The sequence below is a fragment of the Pseudophryne corroboree genome, unplaced genomic scaffold (assembly GCF_028390025.1).
Source record: "Pseudophryne corroboree isolate aPseCor3 unplaced genomic scaffold, aPseCor3.hap2 scaffold_503, whole genome shotgun sequence".
Lineage (NCBI taxonomy): Eukaryota > Metazoa > Chordata > Amphibia > Anura > Myobatrachidae > Pseudophryne > Pseudophryne corroboree.
In genome coordinates this window covers 405,395-428,885 of record NW_026970108.1, presented here as the reverse complement: position 1 = coordinate 428,885, position 23,491 = coordinate 405,395, and the positions used below count along the sequence as shown (strand labels likewise).

General features: G+C 41.6%; 19 non-coding genes across 19 annotated transcripts; all 19 read left to right on the top strand.

Moving 5' to 3' along the window:
* The first annotated feature begins 1 nt into the window (after position 1).
* Positions 2-164, top strand: LOC135030625 (U1 spliceosomal RNA). The gene has a single exon (XR_010226586.1). It is a non-coding gene; the product is annotated as a U1 spliceosomal RNA (small nuclear RNA).
* Positions 165-835: 671 nt separating this feature from the next.
* On the top strand, positions 836-999 carry LOC135030644 (U1 spliceosomal RNA). Its single transcript, XR_010226603.1, has one exon. It is a non-coding gene; the product is annotated as a U1 spliceosomal RNA (small nuclear RNA).
* Positions 1,000-1,151: 152 nt separating this feature from the next.
* LOC135030607 (U1 spliceosomal RNA) lies at positions 1,152-1,314 on the top strand. The gene has a single exon (XR_010226575.1). It is a non-coding gene; the product is annotated as a U1 spliceosomal RNA (small nuclear RNA).
* Positions 1,315-1,985: 671 nt separating this feature from the next.
* LOC135030637 (U1 spliceosomal RNA) lies at positions 1,986-2,149 on the top strand. Its single transcript, XR_010226597.1, has one exon. It is a non-coding gene; the product is annotated as a U1 spliceosomal RNA (small nuclear RNA).
* A 152-nt stretch (positions 2,150-2,301) lies between these two features.
* LOC135030595 (U1 spliceosomal RNA) lies at positions 2,302-2,464 on the top strand. Its single transcript, XR_010226563.1, has one exon. It is a non-coding gene; the product is annotated as a U1 spliceosomal RNA (small nuclear RNA).
* A 671-nt stretch (positions 2,465-3,135) lies between these two features.
* LOC135030646 (U1 spliceosomal RNA) lies at positions 3,136-3,299 on the top strand. Its single transcript, XR_010226605.1, has one exon. It is a non-coding gene; the product is annotated as a U1 spliceosomal RNA (small nuclear RNA).
* A 152-nt stretch (positions 3,300-3,451) lies between these two features.
* Positions 3,452-3,614, top strand: LOC135030619 (U1 spliceosomal RNA). Its single transcript, XR_010226584.1, has one exon. It is a non-coding gene; the product is annotated as a U1 spliceosomal RNA (small nuclear RNA).
* Positions 3,615-4,285: 671 nt separating this feature from the next.
* LOC135030636 (U1 spliceosomal RNA) lies at positions 4,286-4,449 on the top strand. Its single transcript, XR_010226596.1, has one exon. It is a non-coding gene; the product is annotated as a U1 spliceosomal RNA (small nuclear RNA).
* A 152-nt stretch (positions 4,450-4,601) lies between these two features.
* Positions 4,602-4,764, top strand: LOC135030600 (U1 spliceosomal RNA). The gene has a single exon (XR_010226568.1). It is a non-coding gene; the product is annotated as a U1 spliceosomal RNA (small nuclear RNA).
* A 673-nt stretch (positions 4,765-5,437) lies between these two features.
* LOC135030627 (U1 spliceosomal RNA) lies at positions 5,438-5,601 on the top strand. The gene has a single exon (XR_010226587.1). It is a non-coding gene; the product is annotated as a U1 spliceosomal RNA (small nuclear RNA).
* A 152-nt stretch (positions 5,602-5,753) lies between these two features.
* Positions 5,754-5,916, top strand: LOC135030623 (U1 spliceosomal RNA). Its single transcript, XR_010226585.1, has one exon. It is a non-coding gene; the product is annotated as a U1 spliceosomal RNA (small nuclear RNA).
* Positions 5,917-6,587: 671 nt separating this feature from the next.
* LOC135030643 (U1 spliceosomal RNA) lies at positions 6,588-6,751 on the top strand. Its single transcript, XR_010226602.1, has one exon. It is a non-coding gene; the product is annotated as a U1 spliceosomal RNA (small nuclear RNA).
* A 152-nt stretch (positions 6,752-6,903) lies between these two features.
* LOC135030618 (U1 spliceosomal RNA) lies at positions 6,904-7,066 on the top strand. Its single transcript, XR_010226583.1, has one exon. It is a non-coding gene; the product is annotated as a U1 spliceosomal RNA (small nuclear RNA).
* Positions 7,067-7,737: 671 nt separating this feature from the next.
* On the top strand, positions 7,738-7,901 carry LOC135030658 (U1 spliceosomal RNA). Its single transcript, XR_010226616.1, has one exon. It is a non-coding gene; the product is annotated as a U1 spliceosomal RNA (small nuclear RNA).
* A 152-nt stretch (positions 7,902-8,053) lies between these two features.
* Positions 8,054-8,216, top strand: LOC135030593 (U1 spliceosomal RNA). The gene has a single exon (XR_010226561.1). It is a non-coding gene; the product is annotated as a U1 spliceosomal RNA (small nuclear RNA).
* Positions 8,217-8,887: 671 nt separating this feature from the next.
* LOC135030655 (U1 spliceosomal RNA) lies at positions 8,888-9,051 on the top strand. The gene has a single exon (XR_010226614.1). It is a non-coding gene; the product is annotated as a U1 spliceosomal RNA (small nuclear RNA).
* A 152-nt stretch (positions 9,052-9,203) lies between these two features.
* Positions 9,204-9,366, top strand: LOC135030605 (U1 spliceosomal RNA). The gene has a single exon (XR_010226573.1). It is a non-coding gene; the product is annotated as a U1 spliceosomal RNA (small nuclear RNA).
* A 671-nt stretch (positions 9,367-10,037) lies between these two features.
* On the top strand, positions 10,038-10,201 carry LOC135030654 (U1 spliceosomal RNA). The gene has a single exon (XR_010226613.1). It is a non-coding gene; the product is annotated as a U1 spliceosomal RNA (small nuclear RNA).
* Positions 10,202-10,353: 152 nt separating this feature from the next.
* On the top strand, positions 10,354-10,516 carry LOC135030602 (U1 spliceosomal RNA). Its single transcript, XR_010226570.1, has one exon. It is a non-coding gene; the product is annotated as a U1 spliceosomal RNA (small nuclear RNA).
* The last annotated feature ends 12,975 nt before the right edge of the window (positions 10,517-23,491 follow it).

Sequence of the window (23,491 nt, the reverse complement as noted above, 5' to 3'; positions counted from 1 at the left end):
CCTATTTACCTGCCAGGTGAGATACTATGATCAGGAAGGTGCTTCTCCCAGGGCAAGGCTCACCCATTGCACTCTGGGTGTGCTGCTCCTGCGATTTCCCCAAATGTGGGACACTTGACGGCATAATTTGTGTTTCCTCTGGTCGGCTCTCATATAATTCAGATCTCTTTGTCTCAGGTCTTTCTCCAGCCTAGTTTGCTGTCTGTTTCCACTTCTCTTTTCTTGAGCCGCTCCCTTCTATGCCCTTGCGCACTATCCTGACCTCTCCCGTCTGCTTACTCTGTGCCTTCCAACGCACAATGCATACTACAGGTAGTGCTGCAGGGCCCACACCCTTTTACATGCTTTACAGAGCAGCTCTGGAGCTGTTACAGTGCCCAGCTGCTGCAAGAAATCATCTTGAATGCTTCAGGGGCTGGGGCATAGCCAACATGAGCCCCACACCGAAGGAGGGTGGAGATGTTTAATGCGAATTAGGGGTCATCCAAGCGCCACAAAAGGACGCCATACCCTGCACATCCCTTTTTTCTTTTCATATGCAGACGAGGGTTGAAGCCAACTTTGACCCACTGCTTGGATGACATCACCATATGCAAAACCATCTGCTGCAGGCCTTCCCCCAGGAATGCTTGCACTAGTTGTTGCATTTGGTTTGTTGTTTGGGGGTGCTTCAGTATTAGGCAGCCTTCTGCCCTCCCATGTTCATCTGAAAATATGTGTTCTCCCTGCAGTTGTTGTCCCCAGATGAGAGTTCCCTTGTGCTGCCTCAGTTGAATCTCCTTTACTTGACAGAGATGTGCCTGAGCAGCGGCCCTCCCCAGCCCTATCCCAAATCATACTTATTTTGCATAGGAGATACCATGGTCATGAAGATTGTTCTCCCAGGGTGAGGTTCATTCATTGCATTCTGGGTATGCTGACCCCTGTGATTTCCCCAAATGTGGGAAACTCAACTGCATTATTTGTGGTAGTGGGGGACTGTGTTTGTGCTTTCTTCTGGTCAACTCTGGTAAAAATCAGATTTCTTTGTCTCAGATCTTCCTCTAGCCTTGTTCCTCTTTCGAGAGTTCCCTTGTGCTGCCTCAGTTGGATCTCCTTCACTTGACAGGGGGGTACCCGAGCAGCGACCCTTCGCAGCTCTAGCCCAACTCCTACTTACCTGCCAGGTGAGATACTATGATCATGTAGGTGCTTCTCCCAGGGCAAGGCTCACCCATTGCACTCTGGGTGTGCTGCCCCTGTGATTTCCCCAAATGTGGGAAACTTGACTGCATAATTTGTGTTTCCCCTGGTCGGCTCTCGTATAATTCAGATCTCTTTGTCTCAGGTCTCTCTCCAGCCTAGTTTGCTGTCTGTTTCCACTTCTCTTTTCTTGAGCCGCTCCCTTCTATGCCCTTGCGCACTATCCTGACTTCTCCCGTCTGCTTACTTTGTGCCTTCCAACACACAATGCAAACTACAGGTAGTGCTGCAGGGCCCACACCCTTTTACTTGCCTCACAGAGCAGCTCTGGAGCTGTTACAGTGCCCAGCTGCTGCAAGAAATCAGCTTGAATGCTTCAGGGGCTGGGGCATTGCCAACATGAGCCCCACACCGAAGGAGGGTGGGGGTGTTTAATGCGAACTAAGGGTCACCCAAGCGCCGCAAAAGGCCGCCATGCCCTGCACGCCCCTTTTCTCTTTTCATATGCAGACGAGGGTTGAAGCCAACTTTGACCCACTGCTTGGATGGCATTACCATATGCAAATCAATCTGCTGCAGGCCTTCCCCCAGGAATGCTTGCACTAGTTGTTGCATTTGGTTTGTTGTTTGGGGGTGCTTCAGTATTAGGCAGCCTTCTGCCCTCCCATGTTCATCTGAAAATATGTGTTCTCCCTGCAGTTGTTGTCCCCAGATGAGAGTTCCCTTGTGCTGCCTCAGTTGAATCTCCTTTACTTGACAGAGATGTGCCTGAGCAGCGGCCCTCCCCAGCCCTATCCCAAATCATACTTATTTTGCATAGGAGATACCATGGTCATGAAGATTGTTCTCCCAGGGTGAGGTTCATTCATTGCATTCTGGGTATGCTGACCCCTGTGATTTCCCCAAATGTGGGAAACTCGACTGCATTATTTGTGGTAGTGGGGGACTGTGTTTGTGCTTTCCTCTGCTCAGCTCTGGTAAAAGTCAGATTTCTTTGTCTCAGATCTTCCTCTAGCCTTGTTCTTCTTTCGAGAGTTCCCTTGTGCTGCCTCAGTTGGATCTCCTTCACTTGACAGGGAGGTGCCCGAGCAGCGACCCTCCCCAGCTCTAGCCCAACTCCTTCTTACCTGCCAGGTGAGATACTATGATCAGGAAGGTGCTTCTCCCAGGGCAAGGCTCACCCATTGCACTCTGGGTGTGCCGCTCCTGCGATTTCCCCAAATGTGGGAAACTTGACTGCATAATTTGTGTTTCCTCTGGTCGGCTCTCGTATAATTCAGATCTCTTTGTCTCAGGTCTTTCTCCAGCCTAGTTTGCTGTCTGTTTCCACTTCTCTTTTCTTGAGCCGCTCCCTTCTATGCCCTTGCGCACTATCCTGACCTCTCCCGTCTGCTTACTTTGTGCCTTCCAACGCACAATGCATACTACAGGTAGTGCTGCAGGGCCCACACCCTTTTACATGCTTTACAGAACAGCTCTGGAGCTGTTACAGTGCACAGCTGCTGCAAGAAATCATCTTGAATGCTTCAGGGGCTGGGGCATAGCCAACATGAGCCCCACACCGAAGGAGGGTGGAGATGTTTAATGTGAATTAGGGGTCATCCAAGCGCCACAAAAGGACGCCATGCCCTGCACATCCCTTTTTTCTTTTCATATGCAGACGAGGGTTGAAGCCAACTTTGACCCACTGCTTGGATGACATCACCATATGCAAATCCATCTGCTGTAGGCCTTCCCCCAGGAATGCTTGTACTAGTTGTTGCATTTGGTTTGTTGTTTGGGGGTGCTTCAGTATTAGGCAGCCTTCTGCCCTCCCATGTTCATCTGAAAATATGTGTTCTCCCAGCAGTTGTTGTCCCCAGATGAGAGTTCCCTTGTGCTGCCTCAGTTGAATCTCCTTTACTTGACAGAGATGTGCCTGAGCAGCGGCCCTCCCCAGCTCTATCCCAAATCATACTTATTTTGCATAGGAGATACCATGGTCATGAAGATTGTTCTCCCAGGGTGAGGTTCATTCATTGCATTCTGGGTATGCTGACTCCTATGATTTCCCCAAATGTGGGAAACTCAACTGCATTATTTGTGGTAGTGGGGGACTGTGTTTGTGCTTTCCTCTGGTCAGCTCTGGTAAAAGTCAGATTTATTTGTCTCAGATCTTCCTCTAGCCTTGTTCTTCTTTCGAGAGTTCCCTTGTGCTGCCTCAGTTGGATCTCCTTCACTTGACAGGGGGGTGCCCTAGCATCAACCCTCCCCAGCTCAAGCCCAACTCCTACTTACCTGCCAAGTGAGATACAATGATCATGAAGGTGCTTCTCCCAGGGCAAGGCTCACCCATTGCACTCTGGGTGTGCTGCTCCTGCGATTTCCCCAAATGTGGGAAACTTGACTGCATAATTTGTGTTTCCCCTGGTCAGCTCTCGTATAATTCAGATCTGTTTGTCTCAGGTCTCTCTCCAGCCTAGTTTGCTGTCTGTTTCAACTTCTCTTTTCTTGAGCCGCTCCCTTCTATGCCCTTGCGCATTATCTTGACTTCTCCCATCTGCTTACTTTGTGCCTTCCAATGCACAATGCGAACTACAGGTAGTGCTGCAGGGCCCACACCCTTTTACTTGCCTTACAGAGCAGCTCTGGAGCTATTACAGTGCCCAGCTGCTGCAAGTAATCAGCTTGAATGCTTCATGGGCTGGGGCATAGCCAACATGAGCCCCACACCGAAGTAGGGTGGAGGTGTTTAATGCGAACTAGGGGTCATCCAAGCGCCGCAAAAGGCCGCCATGCCCTGCACGCCCCTTTTCTCTTTTCATATGCAGACGAGGGTTGAAGCCAACTTTGACCCACTGCTTGGATGACATCACCATATGCAAAACCATCTGCTGCAGGCCTTCCCCCAGGAATGCTTGTACTAGTTGTTGCATTTGGTTTGTTGTTTGGGGGTGCTTCAGTATTCGGCAGCCTTCTGCCCTCCCATGTTCATCTGAAAATATGTGTTCTCCCTGCAGTTGTTGTCCCCAGATGAGAGTTCCCTTGTGCTGCCTCAGTTGAATCTCCTTTACTTGACAGAGATGTGCCTGAGCAGCGGCCCTCACCAGCCCTATCCCAAATCATACTTATTTTGCATAGGAGATACCATGGTCATGAAGATTGTTCTCCCAGGGTGAGGTTCATTCATTGCATTCTGGGTATGCTGACCCCTGTGATTTCCCCAAATGTGGGAAACTCGACTGCATTATTTGTGGTAGTGGGGGACTGTGTTTGTGCTTTCCTCTGGTCAGCTCTGGTAAAAGTCAGATTTCTTTGTCTCAGATCTTCCTCTAGCCTTGTTCCTCTTTCAAGAGTTCCCTTGTGCTGCCTCAGTTGGATCTCCTTCACTTGACAGGGGGGTGCCCGAGCAGCGACCCTCCCCAGCTCTAGCCCAACTCCTACTTACCTGCCAGGTGAGATACTATGATCATGAAGGTGCTACTCCCAGGGCAAGGCTCACCCATTGCACTCTGGGTGTGCTGCTCCTGCAATTTCCCCAAATGTGGGACACTTGACTGCATAATTTGTGTTTCCCCTGGTCGGCTCTCGTATAATTCAGATCTCTTTGTCTCAGGTCTCTCTCCAGTATAGTTTGCTGTCTGTTTCCAATTCTCTTTTCTTGAGCCGCTCCCTTCTATGCCCTTGCGCACTATCCTGACTTCTCCCGTCTGCTTACTTTGTGCCTTCCAATGCACAATGCAAACTACAGGTAGTGCTGCAGGGCCCACACCCTTTTACTTGCCTTACAGAGCAGCTCTGGAGCTGTTACAGTGCCCAGCTGCTGCAAGAAATCAACTTGAATGCTTCAGGGGCTGGGGCATAGCCAACATGAGCCCCACACCGAAGGAGGGTGGAGGTGTTTAATGCGAACTAGAGGTCATCCAAGCGCCGCAAAAGGCCGCCATGCCCTGCACGCCCCTTTTCTCTTTTTTGATATGCAGACGAGGGTTGAAGCCAACTTTGACCCACTGCTTGGATGGCATTACCATATGCAAATCAATCTGCTGCAGGCCTTCCCCCAGGAATGCTTGCACTAGTTGTTGCATTTGGTTTGTTGTTTGGGGGTGCTTCAGTATTAGGCAGCCTTCTGCCCTCCCATGTTCATCTGAAAATATGTGTTCTCCCTGCAGTTGTTGTCCCCAGATGAGAGTTCCCTTGTGCTGCCTCAGTTGAATCTCCTTTACTTGACAGAGATGTGCCTGAGCAGCGGCCCTCCCCAGCCCTATCCCAAATCATACTTATTTTGCATAGGAGATACCATGGTCATGAAGATTGTTCTCCCAGGGTGAGGTTCATTCATTGCATTCTGGGTATGCTGACCCCTGTGATTTCCCCAAATGTGGGAAACTCAACTGCATTATTTGTGGTAGTGGGGGACTGTGTTTGTGCTTTCCTCTGGTCAGCTCTGGTAAAAGTCAGATTTCTTTGTCTCAGATCTTCCTCTAGCCTTGTTCTTCTTTCGAGAGTTCCCTTGTGCTGCCTCAGTTGGATCTCCTTCACTTGACAGGGGGGTGCACGAGCAGCGACCCTCCCCAGCTCTAGCCCAACTCCTATTTACCTGCCAGGTGAGATACTATGATCAGGAAGGTGCTTCTCCCAGGGCAAGGCTCACCCATTGCACTCTGGGTGTGCTGCTCCTGCGATTTCCCCAAATGTGGGACACTTGACGGCATAATTTGTGTTTCCTCTGGTCGGCTCTCATATAATTCAGATCTCTTTGTCTCAGGTCTTTCTCCAGCCTAGTTTGCTGTCTGTTTCCACTTCTCTTTTCTTGAGCCGCTCCCTTCTATGCCCTTGCGCACTATCCTGACCTCTCCCGTCTGCTTACTTTGTGCCTTCCAACGCACAATGCATACTACAGGTAGTGCTGCAGGGCCCACACCCTTTTACATGCTTTACAGAGCAGCTCTGGAGCTGTTACAGTGCCCAGCTGCTGCAAGAAATCATCTTGAATGCTTCAGGGGCTGGGGCATAGCCAACATGAGCCCCACACCGAAGGAGGGTGGAGATGTTTAATGCGAATTAGGGGTCATCCAAGCGCCACAAAAGGACGCCATGCCCTGCACATCCCTTTTTTCTTTTCATATGCAGACGAGGGTTGAAGCCAACTTTGACCCACTGCTTGGATGACATCACCATATGCAAAACCATCTGCTGCAGGCCTTCCCCCAGGAATGCTTGCACTAGTTGTTGCATTTGGTTTGTTGTTTGGGGGTGCTTCAGTATTAGGCAGCCTTCTGCCCTCCCATGTTCATCTGAAAATATGTGTTCTCCCTGCAGTTGTTGTCCCCAGATGAGAGTTCCCTTGTGCTGCCTCAGTTGAATCTCCTTTACTTGACAGAGATGTGCCTGAGCAGCGGCCCTCCCCAGCCCTATCCCAAATCATACTTATTTTGCATAGGAGATACCATGGTCATGAAGATTGTTCTCCCAGGGTGAGGTTCATTCATTGCATTCTGGGTATGCTGACCCCTGTGATTTCCCCAAATGTGGGAAACTCAACTGCATTATTTGTGGTAGTGGGGGACTGTGTTTGTGCTTTCTTCTGGTCAACTCTGGTAAAAATCAGATTTCTTTGTCTCAGATCTTCCTCTAGCCTTGTTCCTCTTTCGAGAGTTCCCTTGTGCTGCCTCAGTTGGATCTCCTTCACTTGACAGGGGGGTACCCGAGCAGCGACCCTTCGCAGCTCTAGCCCAACTCCTACTTACCTGCCAGGTGAGATACTATGATCATGTAGGTGCTTCTCCCTGGGCAAGGCTCACCCATTGCACTCTGGGTGTGCTGCCCCTGTGATTTCCCCAAATGTGGGAAACTTGACTGCATAATTTGTGTTTCCCCTGGTCGGCTCTCGTATAATTCAGATCTCTTTGTCTCAGGTCTCTCTCCAGCCTAGTTTGCTGTCTGTTTCCACTTCTCTTTTCTTGAGCCGCTCCCTTCTATGCCCTTGCGCACTATCCTGACTTCTCCCGTCTGCTTACTTTGTGCCTTCCAACACACAATGCAAACTACAGGTAGTGCTGCAGGGCCCACACCCTTTTACTTGCCTCACAGAGCAGCTCTGGAGCTGTTACAGTGCCCAGCTGCTGCAAGAAATCAGCTTGAATGCTTCAGGGGCTGGGGCATTGCCAACATGAGCCCCACACCGAAGGAGGGTGGGGGTGTTTAATGCGAACTAAGGGTCACCCAAGCGCCGCAAAAGGCCGCCATGCCCTGCACGCCCCTTTTCTCTTTTCATATGCAGACGAGGGTTGAAGCCAACTTTGACCCACTGCTTGGATGGCATTACCATATGCAAATCAATCTGCTGCAGGCCTTCCCCCAGGAATGCTTGCACTAGTTGTTGCATTTGGTTTGTTGTTTGGGGGTGCTTCAGTATTAGGCAGCCTTCTGCCCTCCCATGTTCATCTGAAAATATGTGTTCTCCCTGCAGTTGTTGTCCCCAGATGAGAGTTCCCTTGTGCTGCCTCAGTTGAATCTCCTTTACTTGACAGAGATGTGCCTGAGCAGCGGCCCTCCCCAGCCCTATCCCAAATCATACTTATTTTGCATAGTAGATACCATGGTCATGAAGATTGTTCTCCCAGGGTGAGGTTCATTCATTGCATTCTGGGTATGCTGACCCCTGTGATTTCCCCAAATGTGGGAAACTCGACTGCATTATTTGTGGTAGTGGGGGACTGTGTTTGTGCTTTCCTCTGCTCAGCTCTGGTAAAAGTCAGATTTCTTTGTCTCAGATCTTCCTCTAGCCTTGTTCTTCTTTCGAGAGTTCCCTTGTGCTGCCTCAGTTGGATCTCCTTCACTTGACAGGGGGGTGCCCGAGCAGCGACCCTCCCCAGCTCTAGCCCAACTCCTACTTACCTGCCAGGTGAGATACTATGATCAGGAAGGTGCTTCTCCCAGGGCAAGGCTCACCCATTGCACTCTGGGTGTGCCGCTCCTGCGATTTCCCCAAATGTGGGAAACTTGACTGCATAATTTGTGTTTCCCCTGGTCGGCTCTCGTATAATTCAGATCTCTTTGTCTCAGGTCTTTCTCCAGCCTAGTTTGCTGTCTGTTTCCACTTCTCTTTTCTTGAGCCGCTCCCTTCTATGCCCTTGCGCACTATCCTGACCTCTCCCGTCTGCTTACTTTGTGCCTTCCAACGCACAATGCATACTACAGGTAGTGCTGCAGGGCCCACACCCTTTTACATGCTTTACAGAACAGCTCTGGAGCTGTTACAGTGCCCAGCTGCTGCAAGAAATCATCTTGAATGCTTCAGGGGCTGGGGCATAGCCAACATGAGCCCCACACCGAAGGAGGGTGGAGATGTTTAATGTGAATTAGGGGTCATCCAAGCGCCACAAAAGGACGCCATGCCCTGCACATCCCTTTTTTCTTTTCATATGCAGACGAGGGTTGAAGCCAACTTTGACCCACTGCTTGGATGACATCACCATATGCAAATCCATCTGCTGTAGGCCTTCCCCCAGGAATGCTTGTACTAGTTGTTGCATTTGGTTTGTTGTTTGGGGGTGCTTCAGTATTAGGCAGCCTTCTGCCCTCCCATGTTCATCTGAAAATATGTGTTCTCCCAGCAGTTGTTGTCCCCAGATGAGAGTTCCCTTGTGCTGCCTCAGTTGAATCTCCTTTACTTGACAGAGATGTGCCTGAGCAGCGGCCCTCCCCAGCTCTATCCCAAATCATACTTATTTTGCATAGGAGATACCATGGTCATGAAGATTGTTCTCCCAGGGTGAGGTTCATTCATTGCATTCTGGGTATGCTGACTCCTATGATTTCCCCAAATGTGGGAAACTCGACTGCATTATTTGTGGTAGTGGGGGACTGTGTTTGTGCTTTCCTCTGGTCAGCTCTGGTAAAAGTCAGATTTATTTGTCTCAGATCTTCCTCTAGCCTTGTTCTTCTTTCGAGAGTTCCCTTGTGCTGCCTCAGTTGGATCTCCTTCACTTGACAGGGGGGTGCCCTAGCATCAACCCTCCCCAGCTCAAGCCCAACTCCTACTTACCTGCCAAGTGAGATACTATGATCATGAAGGTGCTTCTCCCAGGGCAAGGCTCACCCATTGCACTCTGGGTGTGCTGCTCCTGCGATTTCCCCAAATGTGGGAAACTTGACTGCATAATTTGTGTTTCCCCTGGTCAGCTCTCGTATAATTCAGATCTGTTTGTCTCAGGTCTCTCTCCAGCCTAGTTTGCTGTCTGTTTCAACTTCTCTTTTCTTGAGCCGCTCCCTTCTATGCCCTTGCGCATTATCTTGACTTCTCCCATCTGCTTACTTTGTGCCTTCCAATGCACAATGCGAACTACAGGTAGTGCTGCAGGGCCCACACCCTTTTACTTGCCTTACAGAGCAGCTCTGTAGCTATTACAGTGCCCAGCTGCTGCAAGTAATCAGCTTGAATGCTTCATGGGCTGGGGCATAGCCAACATGAGCCCCACACCGAAGTAGGGTGGAGGTGTTTAATGCGAACTAGGGGTCATCCAAGCGCCGCAAAAGGCCGAGATGCCCTGCACGCCCCTTTTCTCTTTTCATATGCAGACGAGGGTTGAAGCCAACTTTGACCCACTGCTTGGATGACATCACCATATGCAAATCCATCTGCTGCAGGCCTTCCCCCAGGAATGCTTGTACTAGTTGTTGCATTTGGTTTGTTGTTTGGGGGTGCTTCAGTATTAGGCAGCCTTCTGCCCTCCCATGTTCATCTGAAAATATGTGTTCTCCCTGCAGTTGTTGTCCCCAGATGAGAGTTCCCTTGTGCTGCCTCAGTTGAATCTCCTTTACTTGACAGAGATGTGCCTGAGCAGCGGCCCTCCCCAGCCCTATCCCAAATCATACTTATTTTGCATAGGAGATACCATGGTCATGAAGATTGGTCTCCCAGGGTGAGGTTCATTCATTGCATTCTGGGTATGCTGACCCCTGTGATTTCCCCAAATGTGGGAAACTCGACTGCATTATTTGTGGTAGTGGGGGACTGTGTTTGTGCTTTCCTCTGGTCAGCTCTGGTAAAAGCCAGATTTCTGTGTCTCAGATCTTCCTCTAGCCTTGTTCTTCTTTCGAGAGTTCTCTTGTGCTGCCTCAGTTGGATCTCCTTCACTTGACAGGGGGGTGCCCGAGCAGCGACCCTCCTCAGCTCTTGCCCAACTCCTACTTACCTGCCAGGTGAGATACTATGATCATGAAGGTGCTTCTCCCAGGGCAAGGCTCACCCATTGCACTCTGTGTGTGCTGCTCCAGCGATTTCCCCAAATGTGGGAAACTCGACTGCATAATTTGTGTTTCCCCTGGTCGGCTCTCGTATAATTCAGATCTCTTTGTCTCAGGTCTCTCTCCAGCCTAGTTTGCTGTCTGTTTCCACTTCTCTTTTCTTGAGCCGCTCCTTTCTATGCCCTTGCGCACTATCCTGACTTCTCCCGTCTGCTTACTTTGTGCCTTCCAACGCACAATGCGAACTACAGGTAGTGCTGCAGGGCCCACACCCTTTTAGTTGCCTTACAGAGCAGCTCTGGAGCTGTTACAGTGCCCAGCTGCTGCAAGAAATCAGCTTGAATGTTCTTCGTTGATTGATGGAAGAAACATCTAACAAAAACTCTCCAGATTATTGACTTTTTAAAGTTTTTCTAGGAAACGTTCTAGATGAATGCTTATTAGCGTTTGTCAGAATATACGTTTGCAAAGTGTCACTGTGGCGCAATCAGTTAGAGTGTTCGGTTATTATCCAAAAGGTTGGTGGTTCAATCCCACCCAGGGACGTAATTTACCTTGTTATCAGATTTTGGTGATCTTTAAGTAGACAAGTCAAAATTTCAAACCCCCTCTTGTGGTGTAGGGTACCTGGCCTTCTCTGATGTAATCAGAGTTAGATTTGATTAAGTGATTTTATAAAAAAAAACAGCTAGGAAGCACAATTTAGCAGTGGGTTGCAGAGAAAAAGAAATATGCTGGCAAAAAAATCCAATTGAGTGATTAAACAGCTCTTCATTTTCTGGCTTTATTTTTATGCTAACAAATTTGTTCTCTGAAAAGTGTCCACAAAGCCAAGTATCTGATTAACACCTTTGTAGGGATGGTTTTTCACCTATTACTAAATTAAACTTGCTTCATTGGAAAGGCAGCAAGATGCATCGTCATTTCAATATCTACTGAAATAATACAGGTTGACACCAGGAAACATTAACGCCACTGCATCCTTGCTGCTTTCTCATGTGGAAGTCTGTTTAATGTGAAAACAAGGTGATATCTAATTAGCATACAGGTAAGGAATTAAGAAAATCTTTATTTAAGGGTGAAGATGTTTCTCACAAAATCGTTGCCCCAATGCATCATTGAAATTCAAGCTGGAAAGATGATTTTAATATATCACTTGTACATTTTGTATTGCTCTTCTGGTGACAATGTAGTTTGTTTTTGTCAATTACCATTTTAATAATAGGGTAAAGAAAATTAAGTGGATTTTTGAAAGAAAACAATACTGTCAATATACTATTAAACAAATTAAAATGGTAAAAGTTATTGTACTTTAAGTAAAAATAAAAGAGCTAAAATATCAATCCCAATTTTGGATTACTTTAATTAAAAAAAAATGCATATAGCAGAGGGTAGTTTCAATCTGCCTACCTCTGGGTTATCGGCCCAGCATGCTTCCATTGCAGTACTCTGCTGCACATGTAAGTGCAAGAGATCCTGAAGCACTCACTCATCATGGGAAAGTACCAATGTGTTTCTTCGTTGGTTGATGGAAGAAACATCTTACAAAAACTCTCCAGATTATTGACTTTTTAAAGTTTTTCTAGGAAACGTTCTAGATGAATGCTTATTAGCCTTTGTCAGTATGAACTTTTTGCAAAGTGTCTCTGTGGCGCAATTGGTTAGTGTGTACGGCTATTAACCAAAAGGTTGGTGGTTAAATCCTACCCAGGGACGTAATTGACCTTGTGATCAGATTTTGGTGATATTTAAGTAGACAAGTCAAAATTTCAAACCCCCTCTTATTGTGTAGGGTACCTAGCCTTCTCTGATGTAATCAGAGTTAGATTTGATTCAGTGATTTTATAAAAACAGCTAGGAAGCACAATTTATCAGTGGGTTGCAGAGAAAAAGAAATATGCTGGCAAAAAAATCCAATTGAGTGATTAAACAGCTCTTCATTTTCTGGCTTTATTTTTATGCTAACAAATTTGTTCTCTGAAAAGTGTCCACAAAGCCAAGTCTCTGATTAACACCTTTGTAGGGATGGTTTTTCACCTATTACTAAATTAAACTTGCTTCATTGGAAAGGCAGCAAGATGCATCCTCATTTCAATGTCTACTGAAATAATACAGGTTGACACCAGGAAACATTAACGCCACTGCATCCTTGCTGCTTTCTCATGTGGAAGTCTGTTTAATGTGAAAACAAGGTGATATCTAATTAGCACACAGGTAAGGAATTAAGAAAATCTTTATTTAAGGGTGAAGATGTTTCTCACAAAATCGTTGCCCCAATGCATCATTGAAATTCAAGCTGGAAAGATGATTTTAATATATCACTTGTACATTTTGTATTGCTCTTCTGGTGACAATGTAGTTTGTTTTTGTCAATTACCATTTTAATAATAGGGTAAAGAAAATTTAGTGGATTTTTGAAAGAAAACAATACTGTCAATATACTATTAAAACAAATTAAAATGGTAAAAGTTATTGTACTTTAAGTAAAAATAAAAGAGCAAAAATATCAATCCCAGTTTTGGATTACTTTAATTAACAAAAAAAAATGCATATAGCAAAGGATAGTTTCAATCTGCCTACCTCTGGGTTATGGGCCCAGCATGCTTCCATTGCAGTACTCTGCTGCACATGTAAGTGCAAGAGATCCTGAAGCACTCACTCATCATGGGAAAGTACCAATGTGTTTCTTCGTTGGTTGATGGAAGAAACATCTTACAAAAACTCTCCAGATTATTGACTTTTTAAAGTTTTTCTAGGAAACGTTCTAGATGAATGCTTATTAGCCTTTGTCAGTATGTACTTTTGCAAAGTGTCTCTGTGGTGCAATTGGTTAGTGTGTAAGGCTGTTAACCAAAAGGTTGGTGGTTCAATCCCACCCAGGAATGTAATTGACCTTGTGATCAGATTTTGGTGATATTTAAGTAGACAAGTCAAAATTTCAAACCCCCTCTTATTGTGTAGGGTACCTGGCCTTCTCTGATGTAATCAGAGTTAGATTTGATTCAGTGATTTTATAAAAAACAGCTAGGAAGCACAATTTAGCAGTGGGTTGCAGATAAAAAAAATATGCTGGCAAAAAAATACAATTGAGTGATTAAACAGCTCTTCATTTTCTGGCTTTATTTTTATGCTAACAAATTTGTTCTCTGAAATGTGTCCACAAAGCCAAGTCTCTGATTAACACCTTTGTAGGGATGGTTTTTCACCTATTACTAAATTAAACTTGCTTCATTGGAAAGGCAACAAGATGCATCCTCATTTCAATGTCTACTGAAATAATACAGGTTGACACCAGGAAACATTAACGCCACTGCATCCTTGCTGCTTTCTCATGTGGAAGTCTGTTTAATGTGAAAACAAGGTGATATCTAATTATCACACTGGTAAGGAATTAAGAAAATCTTTATTTAAGGGTGAAGATGTTTCTCACAAAATCGTTGCCCCAATGCATCATTGAAATTCAAGCTGGAAAGATGATTTTAATATATCACTTGTACATTTTGTATTGCTCTTCTGGTGACAATGTAGTTTGTTTTTGTCAATTACCATTTTAATAATAGGGTAAAGAAAATTAAGTGGATTTTTGAAAGAAAACAATACTGTCAATATACTATCAAAACAAATTAAAATGGTAAAAGTTATTGTACTTTAAGTAAAAATAAAAGAGCCAAAATATCAATCCCAGTTTTGGATTACTTTAATTAACAAAAAAAAAATGCATATAGCAAAGGATAGTTTCAATCTGCCTACCTCTGGGTTATGGGCCCAGCATGCTTCCATTGCAGTACTCTGCTGCACATGTAAGTGCAAGAGATCCTGAAGCACTCACTCATCATGGGAAAGTACCAATGTGTTTCTTCATTGGTTGATGGAAGAAACATCTTACAAAAACTCTCCAGATTATTGACTTTTTAAAGTTTTTCTAGGAAACGTTCTTGATGAATGCTTATTAGCCTTTGTCAGTATGTACTTTTTCTCTGTGGTGCAATTGGTTAGTGTGTAAGGCTATTAACCAAAAGGTTGGTGGTTCAATCCCACCCAGGAACGTAATTGACCTTGTGATCAGATTTTGGTGATATTTAAGTAGACAAGTCAAAATTTCAAACCCCCTCTTATTGTGTAGGGTACCTGGCCTTCTCTGATGTAATCAGAGTTAGATTTGATTCAGTGATTTTATAAAAAACAGCTAGGAAGCACAATTTAGCAGTGGGTTGCAGAGAAAAAAAATATGCTGGCAAAAAAAAATCCAATTGAGTGATTAAACAGCTCTTCATTTTCTGGCTTTATTTTTATGCTAACAAATTTGTTCTCTGAAAAGTGTCCACAAAGCCAAGTCTCTGATTAACACCTTTGTAGGGATGGTTTTTCACCTATTACTAAATTAAACTTGCTTCATTGGAAAGGCAGCAAGATGCATCCTCATTTCAATGTCTACTGAAATAATACAAGTTGACACCAGGAAACATTAACGCCACTGCATCCTTGCTGCTTTCTCATGTGGAAGTCTGTTTAATGCGAAAACAAGGTGATATCTAATTAGCACACAGGTAAGGAATTAAGAAAATCTTTATTTAAGGGTGAAGATGTTTCTCACAAAATCGTTGCCCCAATGCATCATTGAAATTCAAGCTGGAAAGATGATTTTAATATATCACTTGTACATTTTGTATTGCTCTTCTGGTGACAATGTAGTTTGTTTTTGTCAATTACCATTTTAATAATAGGGTAAAGAAAATTAAGTGGATTTTTGAAAGAAAACAATACTGTCAATATACTATTAAAACAAATTAAAATGGTAAAAGTTATTGTACTTTAAGTAAAAATAAAAGAGCCAAAATATCAATCCCAGTTTTGGATTACTTTAATAAATAAAAAAAAAGCATACAGCAGAGGATAGTTTCAATCTGCCTACCTCTGGGTTATGAGCCCAGCATGCTTCCATTGCTGTACTCTGCTGCACATGTAAGTGCAAGAGATCCTGAAGCACTCACTCATCATGGGAAAGTACCAATGTGTTTCTTCGTTGGTTGATGGTAGAAACATCTTACAAAAACTCTCCAGATTATTGACTTTTTAAAGTTTTTCTAGGAAACGTTTTAGATGAATGCTTATTAGCCTTTGTCAGTATGCCCTTTCGCAAAGTGTCTCTGTGGCGCAATCAGTTAGTGTGTACGGCTGTTAACTAAAAGGTTGGTGGTTCAATCCCACCCAGGGATGTAATTGATCTTGTTATCAGATTTTGGTGATCTTTAAGTAGACAAGTCAAAATTTCAAACCCCCTCTTATGGTGTAGGGTACCTGGCCTTCTCTGATGTAATCAGAGTTAGATTTGATTCATTGATTTTATAAAAACAGCTAGGAAGCACAATTTAGCAGTGGTTTGCAGATAAAAAAAATATGCTGGCAGAAAAATCCAATTGAGTGATTAAACAGCTCTTCATTTTCTGGCTTTATTTTTATGCTAACAAATTTGTTCTCTGAAAAGTGTCCACAAAGCAAAGTCTCTGATTAACACCTTTGTAAGGATGGTTTTTCACCTATTACTAAATTAAACTTGCTTCATTGGAAAGGCAGCAAGATGCATCCTCATTTCAATGTCTACTGAAATAATACAAGTTGACACCAGGAAACATTAACGCCACTGCATCCTTGCTGCTTTCTCATGTGGAAGTCTGTTTAATGCGAAAACAAGGTGATATCTAATTATCACACAGGTAAGGAATTAAGAAAATCTTTATTTAAGGGTGAAGATGTTTCTCACAAAATCGTTGCCCCAATGCATCATTGAAATTCAAGCTGGAAAGATGATTTTAATATATCACTTGTACATTTTGTATTGCTCTTCTGGTGACAATGTAGTTTGTTTTTGTCAATTACCATTTTAATAATAGGGTAAAGAAAATTAAGTGGATTTTTGAAAGAAAACAATACTGTCAATATACTATTAAAACAAATTAAAATGGTAAAAGTTATTGTACTTTAAGTAAAAATAAAAGAGCCAAAATATCAATCCCAGTTTTGGATTACTTTAATTAACAAAAAAAAAGCATATAGCAAAGGATAGTTTCAATCTGCCTACCTCTGGGTTATGGGCCCAGCATGCTTCCATTGCAGTACTCTGCTGCACATGTAAGTGCAAGAGATCCTGAAGCACTCACTCATCATGGGAAAGTACCAATGTGTTTCTTCATTGGTTGATGGAAGAAACATCTTACAAAAACTCTCCAGATTATTGACTTTTTAAAGTTTTTCTAGGAAACGTTCTTGATGAATGCTTATTAGCCTTTGTCAGTATGTACTTTTTCTCTGTGGTGCAATTGGTTAGTGTGAAAGGCTATTAACCAAAAGGTTGGTGGTTCAATCCCACCCAGGAACGTAATTGACCTTGTGATCAGATTTTGGTGATATTTAAGTAGACAAGTCAAAATTTCAAACCCCCTCTTATTGTGTAGGGTACCTGGCCTTCTCTGATGTAATCAGAGTTAGATTTGATTCAGTGATTTTATAAAAAACAGCTAGGAAGCACAATTTAGCAGTGGGTTGCAGAGAAAAAAAATATGCTGGCAAAAAAAAATCCAATTGAGTGATTAAACAGCTCTTCATTTTCTGGCTTTATTTTTATGCTAACAAATTTGTTCTCTGAAAAGTGTCCACAAAGCCAAGTCTCTGATTAACACCTGTGTAGGGATGGTTTTTCACCTATTACTAAATTAAACTTGCTTCATTGGAAAGGCAGCAAGATGCATCCTCATTTCAATGTCTACTGAAATAATACAAGTTGACACCAGGAAACATTAACGCCACTGCATCCTTGCTGCTTTCTCATGTGGAAGTCTGTTTAATGCGAAAACAAGGTGATATCTAATTAGCACACAGGTAAGGAATTAAGAAAATCTTTATTTAAGGGTGAAGATGTTTCTCACAAAATCGTTGCCCCAATGCATCATTGAAATTCAAGCTGGAAAGATGATTTTAATATATCACTTGTACATTTTGTATTGCTCTTCTGGTGACAATGTAGTTTGTTTTTGTCAATTACCATTTTAATAATAGGGTAAAGAAAATTAAGTGGATTTTTGAAAGAAAACAATACTGTCAATATACTATTAAAACAAATTAAAATGGTAAAAGTTATTGTACTTTAAGTAAAAATAAAAGAGCCAAAATATCAATCCCAGTTTTGGATTACTTTAATAAAAAAAAAAAAGCATACAGCAGAGGATAGTTTCAATCTGCCTACCTCTGGGTTATGAGCCCAGCATGCTTCCATTGCTGTACTCTGCTGCACATGTAAGTGCAAGAGATCCTGAAGCACTCACTCATCATGGGAAAGTACCAATGTGTTTCTTCGTTGGTTGATGGTAGAAACATCTTACAAAAACTCTCCAGATTATTGACTTTTTAAAGTTTTTCTAGGAAACGTTTTAGATGAATGCTTATTAGCCTTTGTCAGTATGCCCTTTCGCAAAGTGTCTCTGTGGCGCAATCAGTTAGTGTGTACGGCTATTAACTAAAAGGTTGGTGGTTCAATCCCACCCAGGGATGTAATTGATCTTGTTATCAGATTTTGGTGATCTTTAAGTAGACAAGTCAAAATTTCAAACCCCCTCTTATGGTGTAGGGTACCTGGCCTTCTCTGATGTAATCAGAGTTAGATTTGATTCATTGATTTTATAAAAACAGCTAGGAAGCACAATTTAGCAGTGGTTTGCAGAGAAAAAAAATATGCTGGCAGAAAAATCCAATTGAGTGATTAAACAGCTCTTCATTTTCTGGCTTTATTTTTATGCTAACAAATTTGTTCTCTGAAAAGTGTCCACAAAGCAAAGTCTCTGATTAACACCTTTGTAAGGATGGTTTTTCACCTATTACTAAATTAAACTTGCTTCATTGGAAAGGCAGCAAGATGCATCCTCATTTCAATGTCTACTGAAATAATACAAGTTGACACCAGGAAACATTAACGCCACTGCATCCTTGCTGCTTTCTCATGTGGAAGTCTGTTTAATGCGAAAACAAGGTGATATCTAATTATCACACAGGTAAGGAATTAAGAAAATCTTTATTTAAGGGTGAAGATGTTTCTCACAAAATCGTTGCCCCAATGCATCATTGAAATTCAAGCTGGAAAGATGATTTTAATATATCACTTGTACATTTTGTATTGCTCTTCTGGTGACAATGTAGTTTGTTTTTGTCAATTACCATTTTAATAATAGGGTAAAGAAAATTAAGTGGATTTTTGAAAGAAAACAATACTGTCAATATACTATTAAAACAAATTAAAATGGTAAAAGTTATTGTACTTTAAGTAAAAATAAAAGAGCCAAAATATCAATCCCAGTTTTGGATTACTTTAATTAACAAAAAAAAAGCATATAGCAAAGGATAGTTTCAATCTGCCTACCTCTGGGTTATGGGCCCAGCATGCTTCCATTGCTGTACTCTGCTGCACATGTAAGTGCAAGAGATCCTGAAGCACTCACTCATCATGGGAAAGTACCAATGTGTTTCTTCGTTGGTTGATGGAAGAAACATCTTACAAAAACTCTCCAGATTATTGACTTTTTAAAGTTTTTCTAGGAAACGTTCTAGATGAATGCTTATTAGCCTTTGTCAGTATTTACTTCTGCAAAGTGTCTCTGTGGCGCAATCAGTTAGTGTGTACGGCTACTAACCAAAAGGTTGGTGGTTCAATCACACCCAGGGACGTAATTGACCTTGTGATCAGATTTTGGTGATCTTTAAGTAGACAAGTCAAAATTTCAAACCCCCTGTTATGGTGTAGGGTACCTGGCCTTCTCTGATGTAATCAGAGTTAGATTTGATTCAGTGATTTTATTAAAACAGCTAGGAAGCACAATTTAGCAGTGGGTTGCAGAGAAAAAGAAATATGCTGGCAAAAAAATCCAATTGAGTGATTAAACAGCTCTTCATTTTCTGGCTTTATTTTTATGCTAACAAATTTGTTCTCTGAAAAGTGTCCACAAAGCCAAGTCTCTGATTAACACCTTTGTAGGGATGGTTTTTCACCTATTACTAAATTAAACTTGCTTCATTGGAAAGGCAGCAAGATGCATCCTCATTTCAATGTCTACTGAAATAATACAGGTTGACACCAGGAAACATTAACGCCACTGCATCCTTGCTGCTTTCTCATGTGGAAGTCTGTTTAATGCGAAAACAAGGTGATATCTAATTATCACACAGGTAAGGAATTAAGAAAATCTTTATTTAAGGGTGAAGATGTTTCTCACAAAATCGTTGCCCCAATGCATCATTGAAATTCAAGCTGGAAAGATGATTTTAATATATCACTTGTACATTTTGTATTGCTCTTCTGGTGACAATGTAGTTTGTTTTTGTCAATTACCATTTTAATAATAGGGTAAAGAAAATTAAGTGGATTTTTGAAAGAAAACAATACTGTCAATATACTATTAAAACAAATTAAAATGGTAAAAGTTATTGTACTTTAAGTAAAAATAAAAGAGCAAAAATATCAATCCCAGTTTTGGATTACTTTAATTAACAAAAAAAAATGCATATAGCAAAGGATAGTTTCAATCTGCCTACCTCTGGGTTATGGGCCCAGCATGCTTCCATTGCAGTACTCTGCTGCACATGTAAGTGCAAGAGATCCTGAAGCACTCACTCATAATGGGAAAGTACCAATGTGTTTCTTCGTTGGTTGATGGAAGAAACATCTTACAAAAACTCTCCAGATTATTGACTTTTTAAAGTTTTTCTAGGAAACGTTCTAGATGAATGCTTATTAGCCTTTGTCAGTATGTACTTTTGCAAAGTGTCTCTGTGGTGCAATTGGTTAGTGTGTAAGACTATTAACCAAAAGGTTGGTGGTTCAATCCCACCCAGGAAGGTAATTGACCTTGTGATCAGATTTTGGTGATATTTAAGTAGACAAGTCAAAATTTCAAACCCCCTCTTATTGTGTAGGGTACCTGGCCTTCTCTGATGTAATCAGAGTTAGATTTGATTCAGTGATTTTATAAAAAAAACAGCTAGGAAGCACAATTTAGCAGTGGGTTGCAGATAAAAAAATATGCTGGCAAAAAAATACAATTGAGTGATTAAACAGCTCTTCATTTTCTGGCTTTATTTTTATGCTAACAAATTTGTTCTCTGAAATGTGTCCACAAAGCCAAGTCTCTGATTAACACCTTTGTAGGGATGGTTTTTCACCTATTACTAAATTAAACTTGCTTCATTGGAAAGGCAACAAGATGCATCCTCATTTCAATGTCTACTGAAATAATACAGGTTGACACCAGGAAACATTAACGCCACTGCATCCTTGCTGCTTTCTCATGTGGAAGTCTGTTTAATGTGAAAACAAGGTGATATCTAATTATCACACTGGTAAGGAATTAAGAAAATCTTTATTTAAGGGTGAAGATGTTTCTCACAAAATCGTTGCCCCAATGCATCATTGAAATTCAAGCTGGAAAGATGATTTTAATATATCACTTGTACATTTTGTATTGCTCTTCTGGTGACAATGTAGTTTGTTTTTGTCAATTACCATTTTAATAATAGGGTAAAGAAAATTAAGTGGATTTTTAAAAGAAAACAATACTGTCAATATACTATCAAAACAAATTAAAATGGTAAAAGTTATTGTACTTTAAGTAAAAATAAAAGAGCCAAAATATCAATCCCAGTTTTGGATTACTTTAATTAACAAAAAAAAATGCATATAGCAAAGGATAGTTTCAATCTGCCTACCTCTGGGTTATGGGCCCAGCATGCTTCCATTGCAGTACTCTGCTGCACATGTAAGTGCAAGAGATCCTGAAGCACTCACTCATCATGGGAAAGTACCAATGTGCTTCTTTGTTGGTTGATGGAAGAAACATCTTACAAAAACTCTCCAGATTATTGACTTTTTAAAGTTTTTTTAGGAAACGTTCTAGATGAATGCTTATTAGCCTTTGTCAGTATGTACTTTTGCAAAGTGTCTCTGTGGCGCAATTGGTTAGTGTGTAAGGCTATTAACCAAAAGGTTGGTGGTTCAATCCCACCCAGGGACGTAATTGACCTTGTGATCAGATTTTGGTGATATTTAAGTAGACAAGTCAAAATTTCAAACCCCCTCTTATTGTGTAGGGTACCTGGCCTTCTCTGATGTTATCAGAGTTAGATTTGATTCAGTGATTTTATAAAAAAACAGCTAGGAAGCACAATTTAGCAGTGGGTTGCAGAGAAAAAAAATATGCTGGCAAAAAAATCCAATTGAGTGATTAAACAGCTCTTCATTTTCTGGTTTATTTTTATGCTAACAAATTTGTTCTCTGAAAAGTGTCCACAAAGCCAAGTCTCTGATTAACACCTTTGTAGGGATGGTTTTTCACCTATTACTAAATTAAACTTGCTTCATTGGAAAGGCAGCAAGATGCATCCTCATTTCAATGTCTACTGAAATAATACAGGTTGACACCAGGAAACATTAACGCCACTGCATCCTTGCTGCTTTCTCATGTGGAAGTCTGTTTAATGTGAAAACAAGGTGATATCTAATTAGCACACAGGTAAGGAATTAAGAAAATCTTTATTTAAGGGTGAAGATGTTTCTCACAAAATCGTTGCCCCAATGCATCATTGAAATTCAAGCTGGAAAGATGATTTTAATATATCACTTGTACATTTTGTATTGCTCTTCTGGTGACAATGTAGTTTGTTTTTGTCAATTACCATTTTAATAATAGGGTAAAGAAAATTAAGTGGATTTTTGAAAGAAAACAATACTGTCAATATACTATTAAAACAAATTAAAATGGTAAAAGTTATTGTACTTTAAGTAAAAATAAAAGAGCAAAAATATCAATCCCAGTTTTGGATTACTTTAATTAACAAAAAAAATGCATATAGCAAAGAATAGTTTCAATCTGCCTATCTCTGGGTTATGGGCCCAGCATGCTTCCATTGCAGTACTCTGCTGCACATGTAAGTGCAAGAGATCCTGAAGCACTCACTCATCATGGGAAAGTACCAATGTGTTTCTTCATTGGTTGATGGAAGAAACATCTTACAAAAACTCTCCAGATTATTGACTTTTTAAAGTTTTTCTAGGAAACGTTCTTGATGAATGCTTATTAGCCTTTGTCAGTATGTACTTTTTGCAAAGTGTCTCTGTGGTGCAATTGGTTAGTGTGTAAGGCTATTAACCAAAAGGTTGGTGGTTCAATCCCACCCAGGGACGTAATTGACCTTGTGATCAGATTTTGGTGATATTTAAGTAGACAAGTCAAAATTTCAAACCCCCTCTTATTGTGTAGGCTACCTGGCCTTCTCTGATGTAATCAGAGTTAGATTTGATTCAGTGATTTTATAAAAAACAGCTAGGAAGCACAATTTAGCAGTGGGTTACAGAGAAAAAAAATATGCTGGCAGAAAAATCCAATTGAGTGATTAAACAGCTCTTCATTTTCTGGCTTTATTTTTAAGCTAACAAATTTGTTCTCTGAAAAGTGTCCACAAAGCCAAGTCTCTGATTAACACCTTTGTAAGGATGGTTTTTCACCTATTACTAAATTAAACTTGCTTCATTGGAAAGGCAGCAAGATGCATCCTCATTTCAATGTCTACTGAAATAATACAGGTTGACACCAGGAAACATTAACGCCACTGCATCCTTGCTGCTTTCTCATGTGGAAGTCTATTTAATGTGAAAACAAGGTGATATCTAATTAGCACACAGGTAAGGAATTAAGAAAATCTTTATTTAAGGGTGAAGATGTTTCTCACAAAATCGTTGCCCCAATGCATCATTGAAATTCAAGCTGGAAAGATGATTTTAATATATCACTTGTACATTTTGTATTGCTCTTCTGGTGACAATGTAGTTTGTTTTTGTCAATTACCATTTTAATAATAGGGTAAAGAAAATTAAGTGGATTTTTGAAAGAAAACAATACTGTCAATATACTATTAAAACAAATTAAAATGGTAAAAGTTATTGTACTTTAAGTAAAAATAAAAGAGCCAAAATATCAATCCCAGTTTTGGATTACTTTAATTAACAAAAAAAAAGCATATAGCAAAAGATAGTTTCAATCTG